At 40.3% G+C, this 23,606-nt stretch overlaps 1 protein-coding gene across 2 annotated transcripts in view; it reads left to right on the forward strand.

Moving 5' to 3' along the window:
• Positions 1 to 23,606, forward strand: part of LOC118884388 (phospholipid-transporting ATPase IB) — a 545,038-nt gene that overhangs the window by 174,334 nt on the left and 347,098 nt on the right. The gene's annotated exons all lie outside the window — the stretch shown is intronic.

Here is a 23,606-nt window from a genome sequence, read left to right on the forward strand (position 1 = left end):
TGATATACCTCCGTGTTAGAGTTATGGTTTGGAAAACGTATGATATCGATGGTTGCAATATTTGTAAACTTCATTTGCTTATCATTCTGTGATTCTAAGAATGTTCCTCACTTTGGCAAATCCTAAGAATCCTAAGTAGATGACTGTATATTCTTGATTAAGGGGTACCATGGATGTTAAGAAATGCATTAAGAAGTACAATAAATATTCCAAATTGATATAAAAAAATAGTAAGCCCAGAAAATTGCTTTGTGATAACACATTATTTTATTCACCTAGAATGGTGCATTTAAAATGGGGTAGTTTTAATCTGGTTTGACTTCCTGTTGGGATTTCCATTCAGGGGTGATGTTCAACTCATGTTGGTTGCTAAGGAGACTTGTAGGAGTTTCTTTGTAGTACAGACACTAAAGATGATATTCAAGTGTCAGGAGTGGATGACGTTTACGTGGTTAATAGGATACACAGGCGCTTAGTTCCCCTATATCCTAGTGCCACCAGCTCGCAGAGGATGGTACAGATACGTACCCACCCCGTCATGGCCTAAAGCTGCTGCTGAGACCCTGGTTGGGAGCTGATTTGAGAGTCACCAGTGACCTGCTTGGTGGCTTGACATGAAGATAGGAGCTCAACAGTGAGATTCCACCTGTGGTCATTTAACAAGAGCTTGTCCCTGGCAGGCGCCCATGGCCACACTTGCGGTCAGCGCCTTCTATTTAAGTGCCAGCGCTCAGAGCAGATGACAGGGTTCGTTACCCTTGTAAAGGGAGGCTCTGATGATGAAGCGAACAGGACAGGGACCAAGGAAGTGAACCACGAATCAGAAGCGCTGGGCCTGGCTTCCTTACCTCATCTCCTGTGTAAGTCTGAGGGAATTAAGGGGGTCACCTCAAAGACCATCCATTACCTGGCATCCACCCCCTTCAGATGACCTGTACGTATGTCCAGGCTAGGACCCCAAATGCTTGTAAATGCTCAGGATTTATCCCTGTTTTGAGTGTTTCAGCTGTTACCAAAGTAACATCTAAGCTCTGTAATACAGAGATCAGTGGTCTTGGAAACAAGGCGGGTGAGGAAGTGCACCCCAGGGGGGCACTGGATGATATGTTAAGATACCAGAAGAAAATGTCATTTTCTTTTTTCCTCCTGGTTTTTTTTTTTTTTTTTTGGTTAAAAAAAGTACTGTGAAATCACAGTATTGCTGGTAGCACATGGATTGGCTCTGGCACACCCAATCCTGTTTCTGGTGTGCTAACCAGGGATGGGTCTGGGAGGAAGGGGAGGAGGAGGGAGACGTGGGGGTCCCACAAATAAGAAGGGGTGACGCTGGGACCCTAACTCTTCTATTTGCTTGAAACTCATTGTGAAATCTTGCCATTTGTGTTACTGGTTAAATGGGTTTATGGACTATATTTAGTTTTGGTTAAAGTGACTCTTACAAGGTGCTGGCTTGAAAAGATTTCTGTTTTTTAAAAAAAAAAGGTATTGAGGTTACAGTAGTGTAAGCAGAAGCTGTAACGGCGTGGCCTTGCTGGACACGCGCACTGCTAGTTCAAGTTTTCTTCGGCTGCTTGATGAATTAAAACAGTGATCAGATCTGACAAGCTAAACAAATTTCAGTATTATCCCCAAGGCTACTATCATTAATCATGATTCTTGCCCTAAATGTATAATGGTATCTTGAAACATTAGCTGTCGCAAAATGAAGCTATGAATTAGTGAGACTTTAAAGACTAAGAATACCGAGTATGAGAATAAAAATCTACAATTTTATCAGCAGTTTATAAAAAACATGTGATATTCAAATCAGTTACCCCCTCAAATTTCACAGCATCTACTGCTGGCTATTTTTTTTTTTTTTGGCTGCATTGGGTCTCCGTTGCTGCACGCGGACTTTCTCTAGTTGTGGCGAGCGGGGGCTACTCTTCATTGCAGTGCACGGGCTTCTTATTGCGGTGGCTTCTCTTGTTGCGGAGCACGGGCTCTAGGTGCATGGGCTCTAGGTGTGCGGGCATCAGTAGTTGCAGTGCGTGGGCTAAGGTTCGCAGGCTTCAGGAGTTGTGGCACACAGGCTCAGTAGTTGTGGCTCGCGGGCTCTAGTGCGCAGGCTCAGTAGTTGTGGTGCACGGGCTTAGTTGCTCCGTGGCACCTGGGATCTTCCCGGACCAGGGATCGAACCCGTGTCCCCTACATTGGCAGGTGGGTTCTTAACCACTGTGCCACCAGGGAAGTCCCACTGCTGGCTACTGAATGCTAGACATCTTTTGATATTTGTTAGTAAAAGACAAAAAGGGCCAAGCCATTTGGGGACCATTTGTTTTTTGTGCTGCAGTAATTAAAATGAATATGGATGGAGACATATAGAAAATTTTGCCAGCATTTTCTAAGAAACAAATGATTGAACTAACTATGAAATTTATTTGGAGGAAAGTGCAGTTGTTTTTAACGTGTTAACCTATAGAATACACAAAAAACTAGTTCTGATGAGCCATTAAAAGAAAGATGAATTGGTAAGGATATATTTGAGCAGAACAGTCATTCTTTAACCCAAGGTTTTATGAAATAAGTGCATGTAATCAGTGATGGAATGAAAATGTAATCATGTAAAATTCATTCATGGCTTGTATGGTAGAGACTACACTTCCCAGCATCCCTGGGTCTGGGTGTGGCCGTGAGATTTAATTCTCACTGGTGGAGATGTGACCAGAAGGCAGAGCCTTGCAGGGAACCCACTGGCAAATCAGGAATGAGGTTTGTAGAATTCCCACTCCTGTATCGCAAGCTGAGTATGGAAGGGTAGGTTTGAGGTGAGAGATGTTAATTCAGTAACTGGTACAGAAACTAATTTTAAGTATAGAGGAAGTTAAAACAGGAAATTAGGTGCTTGCAAAATTATTGGATAATCCTGAAGGAGTAGAAGTCAGCAAGGTAGGCTTCAAGTTCATACGTCTGTGGCTCTGTTCCCAAGGTCAGGACTCTGTTCTGCTTCCCCAGGGGACTTGAGGAAATCACAAGCTGATGGTCCAGCTGCCTTGCACCTGTGAACCTGGGACTGGGTGAGAGAATGTGGAAAACTTCCCCTGTATGAAAAGGAATTCCTCTGTCTTTGCAATCTTAAGCAAGTGTATCTTGTAGCTGGAATTCATCCAGAATCCTGCTGATAAGAGAGTCTGGGAAATGTGGTTTTTAGCTTTCCAGTCCCTGTGATATATTAAAAAAAAAAAAAAAGAAGAAGAAGAAGAAGAGGATGAAAATAGATGCTGAGAGTCAATCAGTAAACAGTATCTAGCAGTGATAAGCAAGCATTTATAATCAAGAAGTGGGCATCAGGAGGACACAGAATGCTATAGGATCTCATGGATACGGTTGATGTTTTACAAGTTAGACCTTTAACGTACGCTAGGTTCTTTACGGTACTTTGTAATGACATGCAGGGTGACCGTGGACATCTTGTGGACCTCAGAAGTTTACTGTTTTATTTCCATTGTTGTTGTCCTCATGACAAAGAACCTGACGGTCATCAGGCTTTAAAGTGATGCAGGATTGCATAATGGTTAAGGGAGCCCGCTCTGGGTTGCCTGGCTGGGCTCACATCCCACTTTCTGTACGTGGAAAAGTCTTTGACCCACAGTAAATTCTTAAGTCACAGTCACTATTTCTCTTCTATGTTTTTTATGTCTGTGAGTCTCTATATAGATATAGAGAGAAATATAGAGGGATATATAGAGATAGATAGATATAGATAGATATACATATATATATGTATATCTGAATCACTTTATCTATGTTTTTCAGATTACTTTCCATTATGGGTTATAACAAGACATTGAATATAGTTCCCTGTGCTATACAGTAAATCCTAAAAGTCCAGTTTCCTAATTTGATCTTTTCTCTGACAGGCGGCTCCATGTTCAGTTACTTAAAATATGTTTAAAATACCTAAATACAGGCACATATTCATACCCACAGGCACAGTGCCATCATTTGTTGCTACAAGAGGTGATGTTTAAACACTTTTTTTTTTTAATTTTATTTATTTATTTATTTACTTATGGCTGTGCTGGGTCTTCGTTTCTGTGCGAGGGCTTTCTCTAGTTGTGGCGAGCAGGGGCCACTCTTCATCGCGGTGCGCGGGCCTCTCACTATCACGGCCTCTCTTGTTGCGGAGCACAGGTTCCAGACGCGCAGGCTCAGTAATTGTGGCTCACGGGCCTAGTTGCTCCGTGGTATGTGGGATCTTCCCGGACCAGGGCTCGAACCCGCGTCCCCTGCATTGGCAGGCAGACTCTCAACCGCTGTGCCACCAGGGAAGCCCAAGAGGTGATGTTTATGTGCACTATGCTGAGGACTTTTTTGGTGTGGCGAGAACACTTTGAAAAGGTATGTTTAGAAATGCTTGTGTTAGGTGACTTTGATTGCAGCACATGTGGGTCCCATATCTTAGGCAGTGAACTAAAGTGCCTCTCCAGTAACAAATGCTCACATCTGTTGAGTGTGCTTATTCATGAGTGCCAGGCCCTTTCTGGGAATTAGCTCTCTTCATCCTCCTAGTAACTCTTGAAAAAAGAAAATTTCACTGCCTTTAAGTCTCGTACTAAAATATTTGATTGAAAGTTTCTCTCTATTTTTCCTAGCAGCTTGATAATAAATTCCTGAGAATATTTACCTACTTGGTAAGATCACCTTATAACTATATTTGTTCTTCAACATCTTTTTGTGAAGGTAGTAACATTGTGGTATACTAGAAATGTCCTTTGAGCAATTTTTTCCTGATAATTTTAGGCATGTTCAATTAATAATTCCTTTAATCCCTTGAAAGTACTTACCATTTATTTATTTATTTATATTTTAAAAAATTTATTTTATTGAAGTATAGTTGATTTACAATGTTGTTAATTTCTGCTGTACAGCAAAGTGATTCAGTTAACATATATATATTCTTTTAAATTTTTTTAAAAATAAATTTATTTATTTATTTATGGCTGCGTTGGGTCTTCGTTGCTGTGTGTGGGCTTCTGATTGCAGTGGCTTCTCTTGTTGTGGAGCATGGGCTCTAGGCACGCAGGCTTCAGTAGTTGTGGCACGTGGGCTCAGTAGTTGTGGTGTGCGGGCTCTAGAGCGCAGGCTCAGTAGTTGTGGCGCACAGGCTTAGTTGCTCCACAGCATGTGAGATCTTCCCGGACCAGGGCTTGAACCCGTGTCCCCTGCATTGGCAGGCAGATTCTTAACCACGGTGCCACCAGGGAAGTCCCTACATATACATTCTTTTTCATATTCTTTTCCATTATGGTTTATCACAGGACGTTAAATAGAGTTCCCCACGCTCTACAGTAGGACCTTGCTGTTGATCCGTTCTCTATATAATAGTTTGCATCTGCTAATCCCAAAATTCCAATCCATCCCTCCCGACCCACCCCGTTGGCAACCGTAAGTCTGTTCTCTATGTCTGTGAGTCTGCTTCTGTTTTGTAGATAAGTTCCTTTGTGTCATATTTTAGATTTCACATATAAGTGATGTCATATGATGCTTGTCTTTCTCTGTCTGACTTACTTCACTTAATATGATAATCTCTAGGTCCGTCCGTGTTGCTGCAAATGGCATTATTTCATTCTTTTTTTATGGCTGAGTAATATTCCACTGTATATATGTACCACATCTTCTTTATCCATTCATCTGTTGATGGACATTTGGGTTGCTTCCATGTCTTGGCTATTGTAAGTAGTTGAAAGTACTTACATTTAAAGGGCAGAGAGACTATTAAAAAAATTCTTTTGGTTATGTGTTAGTAGTAAGTGCTGTTGAGGAATATAAAACAGGATGGGGAGGCATGAAAAGCAAGGAGGGCAGAGGTTACCCTGTTTTATGTTTGATGGTTGGGGGAATTCTCTCTGATAAGATGGCATGTGAGCAGACTTGGAGGAAGGGACCGTACTGTGGGGTTACCTGGATAGGAGTGCATACCCCACTTCACCTGGGATGGTTTCAGTTTACACCTGTTGTCTTGGCATAATTTTAAGAATGCCTCTTCTGACTCCCCAAAGTAACCTGGTTTGGATGGCAAATAATACCATCAGCCTACAGGGGAACAGTGTCCCAGGATGACAGTTCAGCAAGGGCGGCAAGGCTGATTCTGTATTTGAGCATCATGTATGGTGGGTCAGGGCGTCAGAGAAATGTCAGGGACTTCACCCCATAGCTTTTTACCTCATCGTTAAGACTTGGCTTTTGTGCTGAGTGAGATGCGTGGTCATTGGTGTAGTCTGAGTGAAGAGAGACATGATCTCATTGACCTTTTAAAAGGGTATCTCACTGTTGGGATAGGTGTGGATTAAAGGGATATGAGGCAGAAGCCGAGACCCTGGTAGCCAGCCTGGCAGGAATCCAGGTAGCAGATGATGGGGAAGGTTGGATCAGAGTGTTGGCAGGATCGCTGGTGGGAGGTGGTGAGATTCTGGATGGATAGTGGTTTCTCTGTAGAGCTGATGGGATTTGCTAAGACAGTGAATGCGGCTATAAGAAGGATAAGACTCCAACGGTTAGGATCTGAGCAATGGGAAAGATAGAGTTGCCAATTCTGAGATGAGGAAGACGGTAGGAGGATCACGTGTCGCGGGAATCAGGGCTCTTTTTGGACGTTTTAGGGTTGAGATGGTAGTTAACACATCCCCAGGCAGTTGAATAGATAAATCTGGGAGTTTAAGGTAGAGGTCTGGGATGGAGAGATTCTTGGGAGTAGTCAGTGTACCATTTTTAAAGCTTTGAGACTTGATAACCCGCCCCCCAGGATTGATCAGAGAGAGTGAAGTGGTTAAGAATTAAACTCTGGGTGTACTTCAGTGTTTAAAAGTTTGGGAGAAGAGAGCCAGCAAAGGAGACAAGAAGATGTGGCCATTGAGGTAGGTAGAGAAAGGGGAGAGGTTGGGCCCCTGGAAACTAAATGGAAGGAAGTCTTTCAAGGAGGAGGGATGGAACGGCTGGACTACATGATGCTTTTTGGGTCCAGTGAGATGAGTTCTGAGAATTTGTTGTTGGTTTTAGCGATGAGGAGGTCGTTGGGACCTTTCAAGAGCTGTTTGGGGGACAATGTGGAGATGAATGCCAGATCAGAGTAGACTCAAAGGATTGGGTGGAGAGAAAAAAGGTGTAGAGATTTCTGTGAGTTTTGCTGAAGTTTTTGACAGACCTCTGGTTAGTGAGTTAATCTTTCCTTATTCTGAGGAGCACATGAATGAGTAACTCTCTTCTTCTATTAATGCATCATAAACCATGATTTTTAAAATAAATTCTACCAATAAAAAGTATTCTTCATATTTTCTCTGTGTAAGTGAAAGTGATGGATATTTGTCACTACTGGTCTTGAAATAATGAGTCAATCAGAACTGCCGTGTACTAAACCCTTTATAATCTGATACTCCTAGGGGTTTTTTTGTTTTTGTTTTTCACAGAACATAAAATGATAGCTACTTAAAAAATGATTCCCGTCCAATGGGTTTATTTGTAATAGATGATCCACGCCCATGGAACTGCAGGCTTTGTTTGCCTCTACTGCTGACAGTATCCTTGGAAGCATCCAAGGCTTCGAGAGACAGCAGGCATCCGTAATTGCGTGGTGTAGCATGATGGTGTATCATGAAAAATGTGTCATGTCAACAGTGATGGCGGTTCTTATGCTGAGATAACCACCTGTTTTGCTGTGACAGTCGGCCAGGGTGTTGTCAGAGAAAAATGACTCCATGGGAGGGTTAAGTCTGTCGGATTCCTTCGTCAGTGAAGTTTATTCTGTGGTCAGGTTTCTAAACACTTGTCCCTGTAAAAGGTAACTTGTGTCCACCTGGGCGTGTTTTGTTTCGTATGACGTCCAAGATGTATCTAGGACAGAACCTTGGATGTTGTTCATGTGACTAATGAGAGCATAGACGTCCAGCTTTGTTCTGAGGGTCATTTAGATTTTTTGACAATCTATAGTTTTAAACCTCATTTCCTCCCTTAAAAAATTACTCAATCCATTTAAAGCAGAAAGAATTGATATAAATGAGAGAAAAGAAAAATAAAACCACTTAGAACTCTACTACCCAAAGAATTGCAATTAGAAATTTGGGTAATAGTCTAAGAACCTTTTCCTGGGGCAAACAGAGACATATATATCTAAATCTACCTTAGAGAGAGAGAGAGAGATATATATATATTAAAATATAGATGTCTATATCTACCTAAATATATATAATATATATTTATGTATCAATATATATAATTTATATTTATGTTATGTTTTATTATATAAAACATTAAATATATATAAAATATTTTATATAATAAAGTATTTTTATTATATAAAACATTTTATATAATATTTATGTTTTGGCTCTTCATTCACTAACAATACAACTATATATATATATATATACACACACATATGTGTGTAAGTATATATGTAGCCATTTAAAAATGGAATTATATACAACAGATACTCTTGTTAGCCTGTTTCTTCTCTCTTAACTGGAATTATATCTCTAGAACAATAAATACTTAGCTACAGCCCTTTTACGAGAATGACATAGATTCCATGGTATATATTTCCCCGATTTATTTAACTCTATTTATTGGACATTGAGGGACGGACCTATCATGTTTGGGGACCTATCTTATTTTGTTTCATGCTGTTTATTTTCTTAAAATAAATTCCTACGAGTAAGGATCATAGGTCAAGGGAGATACATGCTTTTGGATGGAAATTATTCATGCACATGGGGGCACACACGCAAGTACATATATTCACATACCTCTCCTTGTCCTCCAGATAAGTTCTGACAACTTATGTGTAATTTGTTTACAAGTTAAAAAAGCTTACCACACTTGTGTACAAGTCATATAAATGTTGGAAATTTGGATGTTTTCTCGGTATTGTTTGTGGAATTGAAATCCTCTTGAGTTGAGATTATATTTAACGTGTTCTAAATTTGAAACTATTATATCAGAATGAATTCTTAGGGCTTCCCTGGTGGCGCAGTGGTTAAGAATCCGCCTGCCAATGCAGGGGACATGGGTTCGAGCCCTGGTCCAGGAAGATCCCACATGCCACGGAGCAACTAAGCCCATGTGCCACAACTACTAAGCCTGCGCTCTAGAGCCCGCGAGCCACAGCTGCTGAAGCCCGCGCACCTAGAGCCCGTGCTCCACAACAAGAGAAGCCACCACAATGAGAAGCCCGCGCACTGCAACGAAGAGTGGCCCCCGCTCGCCGCAACTAGAGAAAGCCCGATGCAACAACAAAGACCCAACGCAGCCAAACATAAATAAATAAAAGAAATAAACTAAAAAAAAAAAAAAAATTCTTAATAGATGGTTGCACAGCTTTTAAATTGAAATGCTGATGAGTTTTCAATTTGTGCTAATTGTTTCTGCTTTTCCTCTCTGGGGTGCCATGCTAGGTGTCACTGATTTTGCTTTTGTTTGGATGAGCATTTTCTTTTAAATCTTTCAACATGAGAACAGTTTAAAATGCATGATTTAAGAACATGTTGAAGAAAAAGAATTCCTTGGCACATAAAAACCAAAGCTTACTATATAAATAGGAACAGGAGTATTCTCTCTTAGAGATGAGCTCTCTGCTCTGCTTTCAGTGGGGAAATTCTTTTTTTTTTAATAAATTTATTTATTTATTTGTTTTTTATTTTTGGCTGTATTGGGTCTTTGCTGCTGCCCGCGGGCTTTCTCTAGTTGTGGTGAGCGAGGGCTACTCTTAGTTGCGGTGCGTGGTCTTCTCATTGCGGTGGCTTCTTGTTGCGGAGCACGGGCTCTAGGTGCGCAGGCTCAGTAGTTGTGGCGCACGGGCTTAGTTGCTCCACGGCACGTGGGATCTTCCCGGACCAGGGCTCAAACCCATTTCCCCTGCATTGGCAGGCGGATTCCTAACCACTGCGCCACCAGAGAAGCCCCTTCAGTGGGGAAATTCTTGATTTATTAATGTACCACTGTGTCTCCTTCACCCAGTGTAACCATCTAGTCTTTTTTTTTTCTGTTGCAAAGAGGTTTTATTCCAATAAAAATTTGCTTAATCAGTCTAACAAACGATGTGCAAGATCTCTAGTGGAAATGTCTCAAACTCTATTAAAAGACATTAAAGAATATTCGGATAATGGAAGTGTATGTCATATTCACGGATAGGGAAATTCACTATCACAAAATTCAAATACTCTCCCATCTACTCTTAAATTCAAATTATAAACCTCCTGGAAAATGTTTTAGTCCATCTGGGCTTATTCCTTCAGCCATAACATTATTTCATTCAGATACTCTTCTCCCTTTATTACCCAGCACTTAAATTTTCAAACACTGTAAAATAAAATGATCATTATATTTAAAAAAAAAAAAAAAAAGAAAACATTTTCTGTAAGGAGTTAGTGAGAAGTGAAAATGTTTTTCTCTGCTGTCCATTGCCATAGTCGCTTGCCATAAGTGGTTATTAATTACTGGAAACATAACTAGCTTGGTTAAGGAACTATCAATTTAAGTAATTTAAACGGCCGTATGTGGCTACTGGCTGCCATACTGGACCACACAGTGTAGGTCATTTTCAGTCCCTTTGTGCAGGGGTCAGCAAACTCGCCATTGGGCCAAATCTAGCTCACCACTTGTTTTTTTTTTTCCTCCTAGTTTTGAGATGTAATTGACATACAGCACTGTATACATTTAAGGTGCGTAGCATAATGACTTACGTACATTGTGAGATGATTACCACAATACGTTTAATGAACGTCATCTCATAGATACAAAGTTAAAAATATTTTTCTTGTGAGGAGAACTCTCAGGATTTACTCTCTGAACAAGTTTCACATATAACGTACTGCAGTGTTAATGATACTTATCGTATTGTACGTTACATCCCTAGTACTTATTATCTTACAACTGGAAGTTTGTAGCTTTTGACCACCTTCATCCAATTTGCCCTTCTCTCAATCCCACCTCTGGTGCCAACAAATCTGATCTCTTTTTCTATGAGTTTGTTTTTGAAGTATAATTGACCTATAGCACTGTTAGTTCCTGTTAAACAACATAGGGATTTGACCACCTGTTTTTGTAAATAAAGTTTTATTGGAATACAGCCATTTATGTATTGTCAGTGGCTGCTTTAGCGCTACGATGGCAAAGATGAGTCATTGCAACACAGAACAAATGGCCCACAAATCCTCAACTATTTACTGTCTGGTCCTTTGCCGAGCGCTTTTTCACTCCTGCCCTCCCTGATCAGATAGAAACTGACCCCATTCGAGTTCCATTGTCTGCTATCGCTGCATCTTCTAAAACAATGTTTTTTGAAATGTTAACAAGCATTATGAGAGAAATGGGATCTTTGGCTAATTTGGGGGGAGATACAGAGTTATAAAAAATTAAGTATGCTTCCCCACAACAAGTTTTGCGCAATCTTTAATACATTTATTGCATGAAGAATCGGGCAGAGGATGTTACAGAATATTTTGCTAACCGAACTTATTTAACCACTGAATTTCTTTTTTGATGAGTAACTCTTGTGATAAGCAACACAGATTTAGAAATGCTGCTTTTAAAAATAGAGAGTTTTCCTCTTCACAGATGATGATAAAGTATAAAGCATATGAAAAAGAATGCTGAGTGTGAGAAAACAGAAAAACACATGTTTAACTTCAGAGTTTATATTCAATCAACAGATATTGGAGTGCTTTTAATAGGCCAGGCAGATCGCTAGAATTGTAGACACAGCAATAAATGACAGCGTGTTCTCTACTCTCTAGTTTCTATTTTAGCTGAGAAAATAGCCCTTAAGTTTCCTTTCATGTGTTTGTTGGCAATCTGTATATCTTCTTTGGAGAAATGTCTGTTTAGGTCTTCTGCCCATTTTTGGATTGGGTTGTTTGTTTTTTTGATATTGAGCTGCATGAGCTGCTTGTAAATTTTGGAGATTAATCCTGTGTCAGTTGCTTCATTTGCAAATACTTTGTCCCATTCTGAGGGTTGTCTTTTCGTCTTCTTTATGGTTTCCTTTGCTGTGCAAAAGCTTTTAAGTTTCATTAGGTCCCATTTGTTTATTTTTGTGTTTATTTCCATTTCTCTAGGAAGTGGGTCAAAAAGAATCTTACTGTGATTTATGTCATAGCGTGTTCTGCCTATGTTTTCCTAAGAATTTTACAGTGTCTGGCCTTACATTTAGGTCTTTAAGCTGTTTTGAGTTTATTTTTGTGTATGGTTAGGGAGTGTTCTGATTTCATTCTTTTACATGTAGCTGTCCAGTTTTCCCAGCATCACTTATTGAAGAGGCTATCTTTTCTCCATTGTATATTCTTGCCTCCTTTATCAAAAATAAGGTGACCATATGTGCGTGGGTTTATCTCTGGGCTTTCCATCCTGTTCCACTGATCTATGTTTCTGTTTTTGTGCCAGTACCATACTGTCTTGATTACTGTTGCTTTGTAGTATAGTCTGAAGTCTGGGAGCCTGATTCCTCCAGCTCCATTTTTCTTTCTCAAGATTGCTTTGGCTCTTCAGGGTCTTTTGTATTTCCATACACATTGTGAAATTTTTTGTTGTAGTTCTGTAAAAAATGCCATTGGTAGTTTGATAGGTATTGCATTGAATCTGTAGATTGCCTTGGGTAGTATATTCATTTTCAGAATGTTGATTCTTCCAATCCAAGAACATGGTATATCTCTCCATCTGTTTGTATCATCTTTAATTTCTTTCATTACTGTCTTATAGTTTTCTGCATACAGGTCTTTTACTTCCTTAGGTAGGTTTATTCCTAGGCATTTTATTCTTTTTGTTGCAGTGGTAAATGGGAGTGTTTCCTTAATTTCTCCTTCAGATTTTTCATTGTTAGTGTATAGGAATGCAAGAGATTTCTGTGCCTTAATTTTGTATCCTGCTACTTTACCAAATTCACTGATTAGCTCTAGTAGTTTTCTGGTAGAGTCTTTAGGATTCTCTATGTATAGTATCATGTCCTCTGCAAACAGTGACAGCTTTACTTCTTCTTTTCCGATTTGGATTCCTTTTATTTCTTTTTCTTCTCTGATTGCTGTGGCTAAAACTTCCAAAACTATGTTGAATAATAGTGGTGAGAGTGGATGTTGTTCCTGATCTTAGAGGAAATGGTTTCAGTTTTTCACCATTGAGAACGATGTTGGCTGTGGGTTTGTCATATATGGCTTTTATTATGTTGGGGTAAGTTCCCTCTATGCCTACTTTCTGGAGCGTTTTTATCATAAGTAGACGTTGAATTTTGTCGAAAGCTTTTTCTGCATACATTGAGATGATCATATGGTTTTTCTCCTTCAGTTTGTTAATATGGTTTATCACATTGATTTGCGTATATTGAAGAATCCTTGCATTCCTGGGGTAAACCCCACTTGATCATGGTGTATGATCCTTTTAATGTGCTGTTGGATTCTCTTGGCTAGTATTTTGTTGAGAATTTTTGCATCTGTGTTCATCAGTGATATTGGCCTGTAGTTTTCTTTCTTTGTGACATCTTTGGTTTTGGTATCAGGGTGATGGTGGCCTCATAGAATGAGTTTGGGAGTGTCCCTCCCTCTGCTATATTTTAGAAGAGTTTGAGAAGGATAGGTGTTAGTTCTTCTCTAAATGTTTGATAGAATTTGCCTGTGAAGCCATCTGGTCCTGGGCTTTTGTATGCTGGACGATTTTTAATCACAGTTTCAATTTCAGTGCTTGTGATTGGTCTGTTTATATTTTCTATTTCTCCCTGGTTCAGTCTCGGAAGATTGTGCTTTTCTAAGAATTTGTCCATTTCTTCCAGGTTGTCCATTTTATTGGCATATAGTTGCTTGTGGTAATCTCTCATGATTCCTTGTATTTCTGCAGTGTCAGTTGTTACTTCTCCTTTTTCATTTCTAATTCTATTGATTTCAATCTTCTCCCTTTTTTTCTTGATGAGTCTGGTGAAGGTTTATCAGTTTTGCTTCTCAAAGAACCAGCTTTTATATTTATTGAACTTTGCTACTGTTTTCCTTCATTTCTTTTTCATTTGTTTCTGATCTGATCTTCATGATTTCTTTCCTTCTGCTAACTTTGGGGGTTTTTTTGTTCTTCTTTCTCCAATTGCTTTAGGTGTAAGGTTAGGTTGTTTATTTGAGATGTTTCTTGTTTCTTGAGGTAGGATTGTATTGCTATAAGCTTCCCTCTTAGAACTGCTTTTGCTGCATCCCATAGGTTTTGGGTCGTCGTGTTTTCATTGTCATTTGTTTCTAGGTATTTTTTGATTTCCTCTTTGATTTGTTCAGTGATCTCTTGGTTATTTAGTAGTGTATTGTTTAGCCTGCATGTGTTTGTATTTTTTACAGGTATTATCCTGTAATTGATATCTAGTCTCATAGCGTTGTGGTTGGAAAAGATACTTGGTACAATTTGAATTTTCTTATATTTACAAAGGCTTGATTTGTGACCTAAGATATGATCTATCCTGGAGAATGTTCCATGAGCACTTGAGAAGAAAGTGTATTCTGTTCTTTTTGGATGGAATGTCCTATAAATATCAGTTAAGTCTCTCTGGTCTGTTGTGTCATTTAAAGCTTGTGTTGCCTTATTTATTTTCATTTTTGATCATCTGTCCATTGGTGAAATTGGGGTGTTAAAGTCCCCTACTATGATTGTGTTACTGTCGATTTCCCCTTTTATGGCTGTTAGCATTTGCCTTATGTATTGAGGTGCTCCTATGTTGGGTGCATAAATATTTACAATTGTTCTATCTTCTTCTTGGATTGATCCCTTGATCATTATGTAGTGTCCTTTTTTGTCTCTTGTAATAGTCTTTATTTTAAAGTCTATTTTGTCTGATATGAGAATTGCTACTCCGGCTTTCTTTTGATTTCCATTTACATGGAATATCTTTTTCCAACCCCTCACTTTCAGTCTATATGTGTCCGTAGGTCTGAAGTGGGTCACTCGTACACAGCATATATATGGGTCTTGTATTTGTATCCATTCAGCCAGTCTGTGTCTTTTGGTTGGAGCATTTAATCCATTTACATTTAAGGTAGTTATCGATATGTATGTTCCTATTTCCATTTTCTTAATTGTTTTGGGTTTGTTATTGTAGGTCTTTTCCTTCTCTTGAGTTTCCTGCCTAGAGAAGTTCCTTTGGCATTTGTTGTAAAGCTGGTTTGGTGGTGCTGAATTCTCTTAGCTTTTGCTTGTCTGTAAAGGTTTTAATTTCTCTGTCGAATCTGAATGAGATCCTTGCTGGGTAGAGTAATCTTGATTGTAGGTTTTTCCCTGTCATCACTTTACGTATGTCCTGCCACTCCCTTCTGGCTTGCAGAGTTTCTGCTGAAAGATCAGCTGTTAACCTTATGGGGATTCCCTTGTATGTTATTTGTTGTTTTTCCCTTGTTTCTTTTAATATTTTTTCTTTGTATTTAATTTTTGATAGTTTGATTAATATGTGTCTTGGCTTGTTTCTCCTTCGATTTATCCTGTATGGGACTCTGTGCTTCGTGGACTTGATTGACTATTTCCTTTCCCATATTAGGGAAGTTTTCAACTATAATCTCTTCAAATATTTTCTCAGTCCCTTTCTTTTTCTCTTCTTCTTCTGGGACCTCTATAATTCGAATGTTGGTATGTTTAATGTTGTCCCAGAGGTCTCTGATACTGTCCTCGATTCTTTTCATTCTTTTTTCTTTATTCTGCTCTGTGGTAGTTATTTCCACTATTTTATCTTGCAGGTCACTTATCTGTTCTTCTGCCTCAGTTATTCTGCTACTGATTCTTTCTAGAGAACTTTTAATTTCGTTTATTGTGTTGTTCATCACTGTTTGTTTGCTGTTTAGTTCTTCTAGGTCCTTGTTAAACATTTCTTGTATTTTCTCCATTCTATTTCCAAGATTTTGGATCATCTTTACTATCATTATTCTGAATTCTTTTTTAAGTAGACTGCCTATTTCCTCTTCATTTGTTTGGTCTGGTGGGCTTTTACCTTGCTCCTTCTTCTGCTGTGTGTTTCTCTGTCTTCTCATTTTGCTTAACTTACTGTGTTTGGGGTCTCCTTTTCACAGGCTGCAGGTTCATAGTTCCCATTGTTTTTGGTGTCTGCCCCCAGTGGCTAAGGTTGGTTCAGTGAGTTGTGTAGGCTTCCTGGTGGAGGGGCCTGGTGCCTGTGTTCTGGTGGATGAGGGTGGATCTTGTCTTTCTGGTGGGCAGGACCGCATCCGGTGGTGTGTTTTGGGGTGTCTGTGACCTTATTACGATTTTAGGCAGCCTCTCTGCTAATGGGTGGGGTTGTGTTCCTGTCTTGCTAGTGGTTTGGCATAGGGTGTCCAGCACTGTGGCTTGCTGGTCGTTGAGTGAATCTGGGTCTTAGTGTTGAGATGGAGATCTCTGGGAGAGCTTTCGCCATTTGATATTGCGTGGAGCTGGGAGGTCTATGGTGGACCAGTGTGCTGAACTTGGTGCTCCCACGTCAGAGGCACAGGCCTCACAGCCGGCTGGAGGAGAAAGACCCAGTCAGCCACATGGGTCAGAAGAAAAGGGAGAAAAAAAGGAAGAAAGAAAGAGAAAAATAAAATAAAATAAAGTTATTTAAAAAATAAAAGTTATTCAAATAAACAATTTAAAAAATTATTAGAATAAAAAAAATTTTTAAGTAATTTAAAAAAGGAAGGAAGAGAGCAACCAAAGCAGAAAACAAATCCACCAATGATAAGAAGCGCTAAAAACTATACTAAAAAACCCCCCAAAAAACGGACAGACAGAACCCTAGGACAAATGGTAAAAGCAAAGCTATACAGACAAAATCTCACACAGAAGCATACACATACACACTCACAAAAAGAGAAAAAGGGAAAAAATATATATATCTTTGCTCCCAAAGTCCCCCGCCTCAATTTGGGATGATTTGTTGTCTATTCAGGTATTCCACAGATGCAGGTACATCAAGTTGATTGTGGGGATTTAATCCGCTTCTCCTGAGGCTGCTGGGAGAGATTTCCCTTTCTCTTCTTTGTTCGCACAGCTCCCGGGGTTCAGCTTTGGATTTGGACCCGCCTCTGCGTGTAGGTCGCCTGAGGGCGTCTGTTCTTCGCTCAGACAGAACGGGGTTAAAGGAGCCGCTGCTTCGGGGGCTCTGGCTCACCCAGGCCGCGGGGAGGGAGGGGTACAGAGGAGGCGGGGCGAGCCTGCAGCGGCAGAGGCATCGTGACGTTGCACCAGCCCGAGGCGCACCGTGCGTTCTCCCGGGGAAGTTGTCCCCGGATCACGGGAGCCTGGCCGTGGCGGCTGCACAGGCTCCCGGGAGGGGCGGTGTGGAGAGTGACCTGTGCTCGCACACAGGCTTCTTGGTGGCGGCAGCAGCAGCCCCAGCGTCTCACGCCCGTCTCTGGGGTCCGCCCTGATAACCGCGGCTCGCGCCCGTCTCTGGAGCTCGTTTAGGCGGCGCTCTGAATCCCCTTTCCTTGCGCACCAGGAAACAAAGAGGGATGAAAAAGCCTCTTGCCTCTTCAGCAGCTCCATACTTTTTCCCGGACTCCCTCCCGGCCAGCTGTGGTGCGCTAACCCCTTCAGGCTGTGTTCACGCCGCCAACCCCAGTCCTCTCCCTGCCATCCAACCGCAGCCCGAGCCTCAGCTCCCAGCCCCGCCCGCCCCGGCGGCTGAGCAGACAAGCCTCTCGGGCTGGTGAGTGCTGCTCGGCGCCGAGCCTCCGTGCGGGAATCTCTCCGCTTTGCCCTCCGCACCCCTGTGGCTGCGCTCTCCTCTGTGGCTCCGAAGCTTCCCCCTCCGCCACCTGCAGTCTCCGCCCGCGAAGGGGCTCCTAGTGTGTGGAAACCTTTCCTCCTTCGCGGCTCCCTCCCACTGGTGCAGGTCCCGTCCCTATTCTTTTGTCTCTTCTTTCTTTTTTCTTTTGCTCTACCCAGGTACGTGGGGAGTTTCTTGCCTTTTGGGAGGTCTGAGGTCTTCTGCCAGCGTTCAGTAGGTGTTCTGTAGGGGTTGTTCCACATGTAGATGTGTCTGATGTATTTGTGGGGAGGAAGATGATTTCCACATCTTACTCTTCCACCATCTTGAAGATCTCTCTGTGCTCACATTCTTAAATATTTTCCAAAAATGACTGTACAAGTCATACAGGAAGTCTCAGTGACATTTTAGAGAATTGGTTACCATTCACCTCATGTCCTGTGAATCCAAGACCCCAAACCAACAAATCAGTGATTAAAAACGGTCATTATAAAAATTTGTACTCTTGGAAATTTTTAAAACTACACTTATAATTCAGGACTGAAAGAGGAAATCACACTGGAAATTAGAAAATACTTAGAACTGAATGATTGGAAAATACTTTGTATCCAAACTCATTAGATTTAAATTTCCTGGAGAGGGAACTTTGGAGCATCACTGCTTAGCCTATAAAAGAGGAAATGCTTAAAATTAGTAAAAGCTGTTCATCCAGTTGAAGATGTTAGCAAAAGAGCAAAGATAAGATCAACAAAACTGAAAGCGGATTCTTCAAGAAGACAAACGAGATTAACACACGCAAAGCTGGTCAAGAAAAAAATTGTTAAGAGTGAGAAAAGAGAAATAACTGCAGCTAGAGAGAGCAGTGATTAGAATAATATGAAGAGCTCTATGTAAATAAATTTGAGGCTTAGATGAAATGGGTAATTATTTAGGAAATATATAAAACTTTAGACTTGAGGAAATAGGAAACCTGAATAACCTTACATCCGTTAAAGAAATAGTATCACTACTTCTGATTTTTCCTCCAAAGAGAACACTAGACGCCCTTGCGATGTTCATACTCTAATTTTGTCAAGAATTAAAAGAGCAGATAGTTCCAATTTTATACAAAGTCTTCCAAAAAATACAAAAAACAGTCAGTCCTTTTCAATGTAGGTTGATGTTTAAAGTAACGTTCAAATCAAAAGCAATAGGGGCAAAATGATAAAAGTTGCCAGTCAGTCTCAGCTGTGAAGTGAGAGGTAACATTCTTTGATAAAAGACTGGCAAACCAAATCCAATAATATATATATTTAAAAAATCAGACATATGATGTAGTTGCATTTAATTCCAGGAATGTAAGCATGTGTTTTCTTTAGAAAAATGTGTTATTAATATACTTTACCTCATTAACAAATAAAAGAAAAAATACAACCATCTAATTGAATGCAGAAAAAATTTAGTAATCATTTATCTTTAACCAACAGTAGCAACAAACTTTAAATCCTGGAGTAGGCATAGAGTTTCTTAACCTGATAAGGTGATTCTACCTAAATTCTGTGTCAAACATCATTCATGGTCAAGTGATAGACTCATTGCTTGTAGAGAGATGGGCACCTTACCACCAGTAGTCTCTTTTATTGCTAGATGTCCCTGTTATTACTAGATGTCCTGTTTTTGCTATATGTCCTGGGTTGCAAGATGCTTTTTTAAAAGAAACAAAACGTTACCATTGAAGCTTCATTACTTCTCCTTTATCCACTGTTTGGAATGTTTGGGTACCTTTGCCATCCATGTGTGTGTATCCGTAAGCTATGTAGAAACTGGTTTTGGATCTTTTATTTTTTATGTAAATGAGATCATATTTTATGTATCTTTGTGCAGTTTGCTGTCTTCCCCCATGTTTTTGACATTTATTCATGATGATCAATCTAATTCTAGCTCTTTGCTGTACGGCATTTAAAACTTGGTGGTAGACACTTCAGATTGTTTTCCACTTTTGTACTGTGACGAGTGCTGCGGAGGACGTTGTATGTGCGTGTTCCCTGAGCCTAGAAACAGAAATCCAGCTGCCCAGTGTGCACACCTTCAGTACTGCCAGGTAATGCCTCATTTCTCTCTCGAGTGGTTCCACCAATCTCACTTTCTCCAGGAGTGCGTACATGTTTCCATGGCTTCGGATGTTCCATCCGTAATACAACGGGCAGAAAAGGATGTCAGTTTCCTCTGCTATCTTTGCTGAAGGGTGGTGGTCACCTCTTAATGGGACTTATTGATACTGCTTCCTGGCTGTCGGGAGGAGTTTGCAGCGTGTTCCTCTGACCTGATTTATCACAAGTTCTTCTGGGACCTGTGTGACAAACTATATTATCAATATGTGAAACATTATTCTCTTCTTAAGGATGGTGGACTCAGTATGCCCTCCATACCTTTTTGGTGGTCTTTTTTTTTTTCTTTGTGGTTAAATGGTTTCTGCAGCAACCCTTTTTTTCCCCGATGCATGAGTATGAATCCTTTCCTTGTTTCCATTCTTCAGTGACCACTTAATGAAATCTAAGTTTTAAGAGCAGTATTTGATGTACAGCTTATCTTGTCAAATTCTCCAAGTCTCTAAATAGTTACCTATTTGGGGATCTAGAGAGAAAGTGATACTTCTAGGAAGCACCCACTTCTGGAACATTTATTTTCTGTTTCTGAATCATGAGTTTTAGGAATCACCCTTTGTTCCTTTGAAAAAAATAAAATTAGCAAAATCTGATAGGTTGAATTAGGTCATAGGGGACAAATTGTCGTGGCCGACTGGCACACGTGGCTCCTATTGAAGAGGTAATAACAGTAACCCTTTGACACGTGTGGCAGCTGCTGCCAGAGTCTCCAGCCAGGATCTGGGCTTAGACGGTGGTGCACGGGTAATTTAAGCAGTAACCTCGAGATTAAATATGTCATTGGCAATGATTTTGTAGAATAAAGCTGAAGTCTGCTGTATCTTGAGAAGGAAATTATTGCAGACATATAAATAGCTTACTGTACAGTTTAATTATAGTGTTAGTGGGAGACAAGGCTCAACTGATACATCTCCACAAGGAGATTCACATAGGACTGAAAATCCTGCATTTGTACGGAAATAACAAAAGCTATAATGCCAAATGGAGTGTAAAAACAGTTTCGTTTCCTTGAAGTTAATTTGTTTTTGACTGTAATTATATGGAGAGTTATTATTTCGTGACCATACAGTTTCTTTATCATTGTCTAACAGATTAATTTGAAGGTCTTTTCCTTGTTGTTTATATGGCATTTGCAGTGTTTAGATATTAGGTTTTAGATTTAGAGGTTGATTATTTTTGTATCTTTTTTTTTTTTCTGGCTGTGCCGTGTGACTTATAGAATCTTCATTCCCCGACCGGGGATGGAACCTGGGCCACGGCAGTGACAGCACCGAGTCCTAAGCACTGGACCGCCAGGGAATTCCCTTTGTATTTTAATTTATTTAAATTTTGGGATTTTCTATTCCATGGAATCTGAGTTATAACCACTTTTCTATATTTCAGTTCTTTCCATTGAGAATTGACAGTAGGAAATGATTGGAAGAGTTTGGTAGAATAAAACTAAAAACTGGTTTATCTGACAAAAACTCTTAAGTTAGGTGCTGACCTGATTCTTACTTGGTGTTACCTCGACTTTGTTGTTCATTATCGTTTTCTTTATGAATTTCTAATTTTTGTTAGAATTCCATCATGCAGTTTACTGAATTACTTCTCTTTATATTTCCCCATGGTTTTTCTTCATTACTGCAGATTTGGAAAAATCAGAGTGGTCGGGTGAGAATATTTTAAGAAACACCCTTGCTCCTTCACTCTTCCCTCCCATGAGCTTCCCCTCATCAATCTTACTATCTAGACTTAAAATATGCGCAATGGGTAAGAACTAATAGATACAGGGAAAGAAAGGAGAGGACTTCTTACTGTTTGGCAAGATAGCAATTGGTGGTGTGATTCCTATGTGTGTTTAGGATTTGATACGCTAAACCCTTTCTACCCATTTAATCTACCAACCCCTCTGCCTCATGACACGTTGTTTATGTTAGCTAATCTGTGGGTTCCTATGTTTTATATTATGAATTTAAACAATGCAGAAACTGATTATTGGTCTGTAAATTACGTGCAAATTCCCAGCATGTAAACATGCCATATTCATGAAAGCAGTGTTAGAATTCAGGGCTAGAATTCAGCCTTAGAATTCAGGGTGTAGGAGCTGAAAGGCGATGTGAGCTTGGGTGAATATTTAGGTGTACTTTGAAAGGAGATTCCTTAATGTACTTAAGAATTGAAGCTGTTGATGGCAAAAGTCCCTATGTTTAATTTCACTTAGGTTTCGGATTTTACTGTCTCTCCATACGTGGGTATAACTGGCCTTGCTCTACCACTTCTAGGACTTCAGTAATTTTTTAATGTTCAAGTAGAACAGGCAGGTTGAGAGTGACGTACCATGGTACCCGGCCCAGCATTGGTTAGCAGCGTATGTTGCACGTGTGTGGGATAATTTTGTGCGCAGACCTCTGAGGAGTGAGCAGCTGGGGACTGCAGTAGGGCAGCATGGGAGGGGAGGATGTGGAAAAGATACTGGTATAGGTGGTTCTTGTGCCCGGTGGTGGATCTGCTCCAAGACTGCTCGGTGCCATCAGGAAAGCTCTGTCACCTGCAGGAGAGAGTGTGCCAGGCTGGGTGTCAGGACGGGAGGTGCGTCCACTGGCCCCCACGTGCACAGAATGCTGGCTTCGCCTTCTGTTGTCACCTTGGTGAGTACTTGAAAACCATTTATTAGGAAATTTGTTTGTTGGAAGCTCTAGAGCAGTAAAGAATTACCTTAATGGGAGTAGAAATTGATTTAAAAAGACCATGTCTCTTTTTAGAAATTATAGGACTTAAGGTTCTCTTGGCAGTTGAAATTTCCTTTCTCAGCAGGACCTCTCTGTGGGGCAGGGGATTTCATGCTGCTGGTGGAAAGGTGAAGCCCAGTGGTAGCTAGTAGATACCGTGAGGCTTTTTATGGAACAAAATGCTCCTGGACTACATCCCACATCTGTTTTTATTAGGTTCTTGGATGATGGGAAGGACCTTGCTTTATCAGGTGCTTAGACCTGAAATAGAATTCCCAATTCTCTAAATGGCAGTAATGTAATTAAAACCTTGAGTTTCTGTTTTCCAGTAGTGGTAGGTAAGGGTACCCTAACCAGCCCTCCTGCTGAAAAATAAGTAAGACTTTTGAATTAAAATATTTTTTTAAATATATTTTTTTAAAGCATTGAAGAGAAGACAGGTCAGGGATTCTCAGGTAAAACTGGAGGGAGAGAGTGAACCCAGGAGAGGTGAGGGGGCACTTGTCCTGACAGCCTCGGGGCCAGAGTGAGCTGGGGTGAAGCTGGCTTCCTGTGGGCTTGAAACCTGGGTTCTTCTCACCTGTCACATGCAAAGCACTCACAGAACAAGGGCTGAGAAGTTGAAGGTTGAGTTTTATGCAGAGAGAAAATGATCTTGGACAGAAGGCCTGAGTTGCACAACAGACTAAAAAGCAAAGAAAACGTTAAACATGCAGTAAGACCTAGATTAATATTGAATGTATTCAGTAATACCTGGGGGATAAAATGGGGATTTGAAGTATAATATGACAATAGCCTACACGTTGCAAAGGGTGGGAAATAGATGTTAAGTGTTGAAAATCCTCCTATTTGGAAATAGTTTTCAAGCAGAAGTAGCTTTACAGTTGACAGAAATCTTATGACTAAGACCTTTTTACTCCCTTTGTAACAGAGTAACGGAACAAAATGTTCAAAGTAGGCACAGTGAATCCTATTGCTTGATATCTGTCATCAGAGGGGAAAACTGGAAATCAGTGAACCAGTGGTGAC

The sequence above is a fragment of the Balaenoptera musculus genome, chromosome 18 (assembly GCF_009873245.2).
Source record: "Balaenoptera musculus isolate JJ_BM4_2016_0621 chromosome 18, mBalMus1.pri.v3, whole genome shotgun sequence".
Lineage (NCBI taxonomy): Eukaryota > Metazoa > Chordata > Mammalia > Artiodactyla > Balaenopteridae > Balaenoptera > Balaenoptera musculus.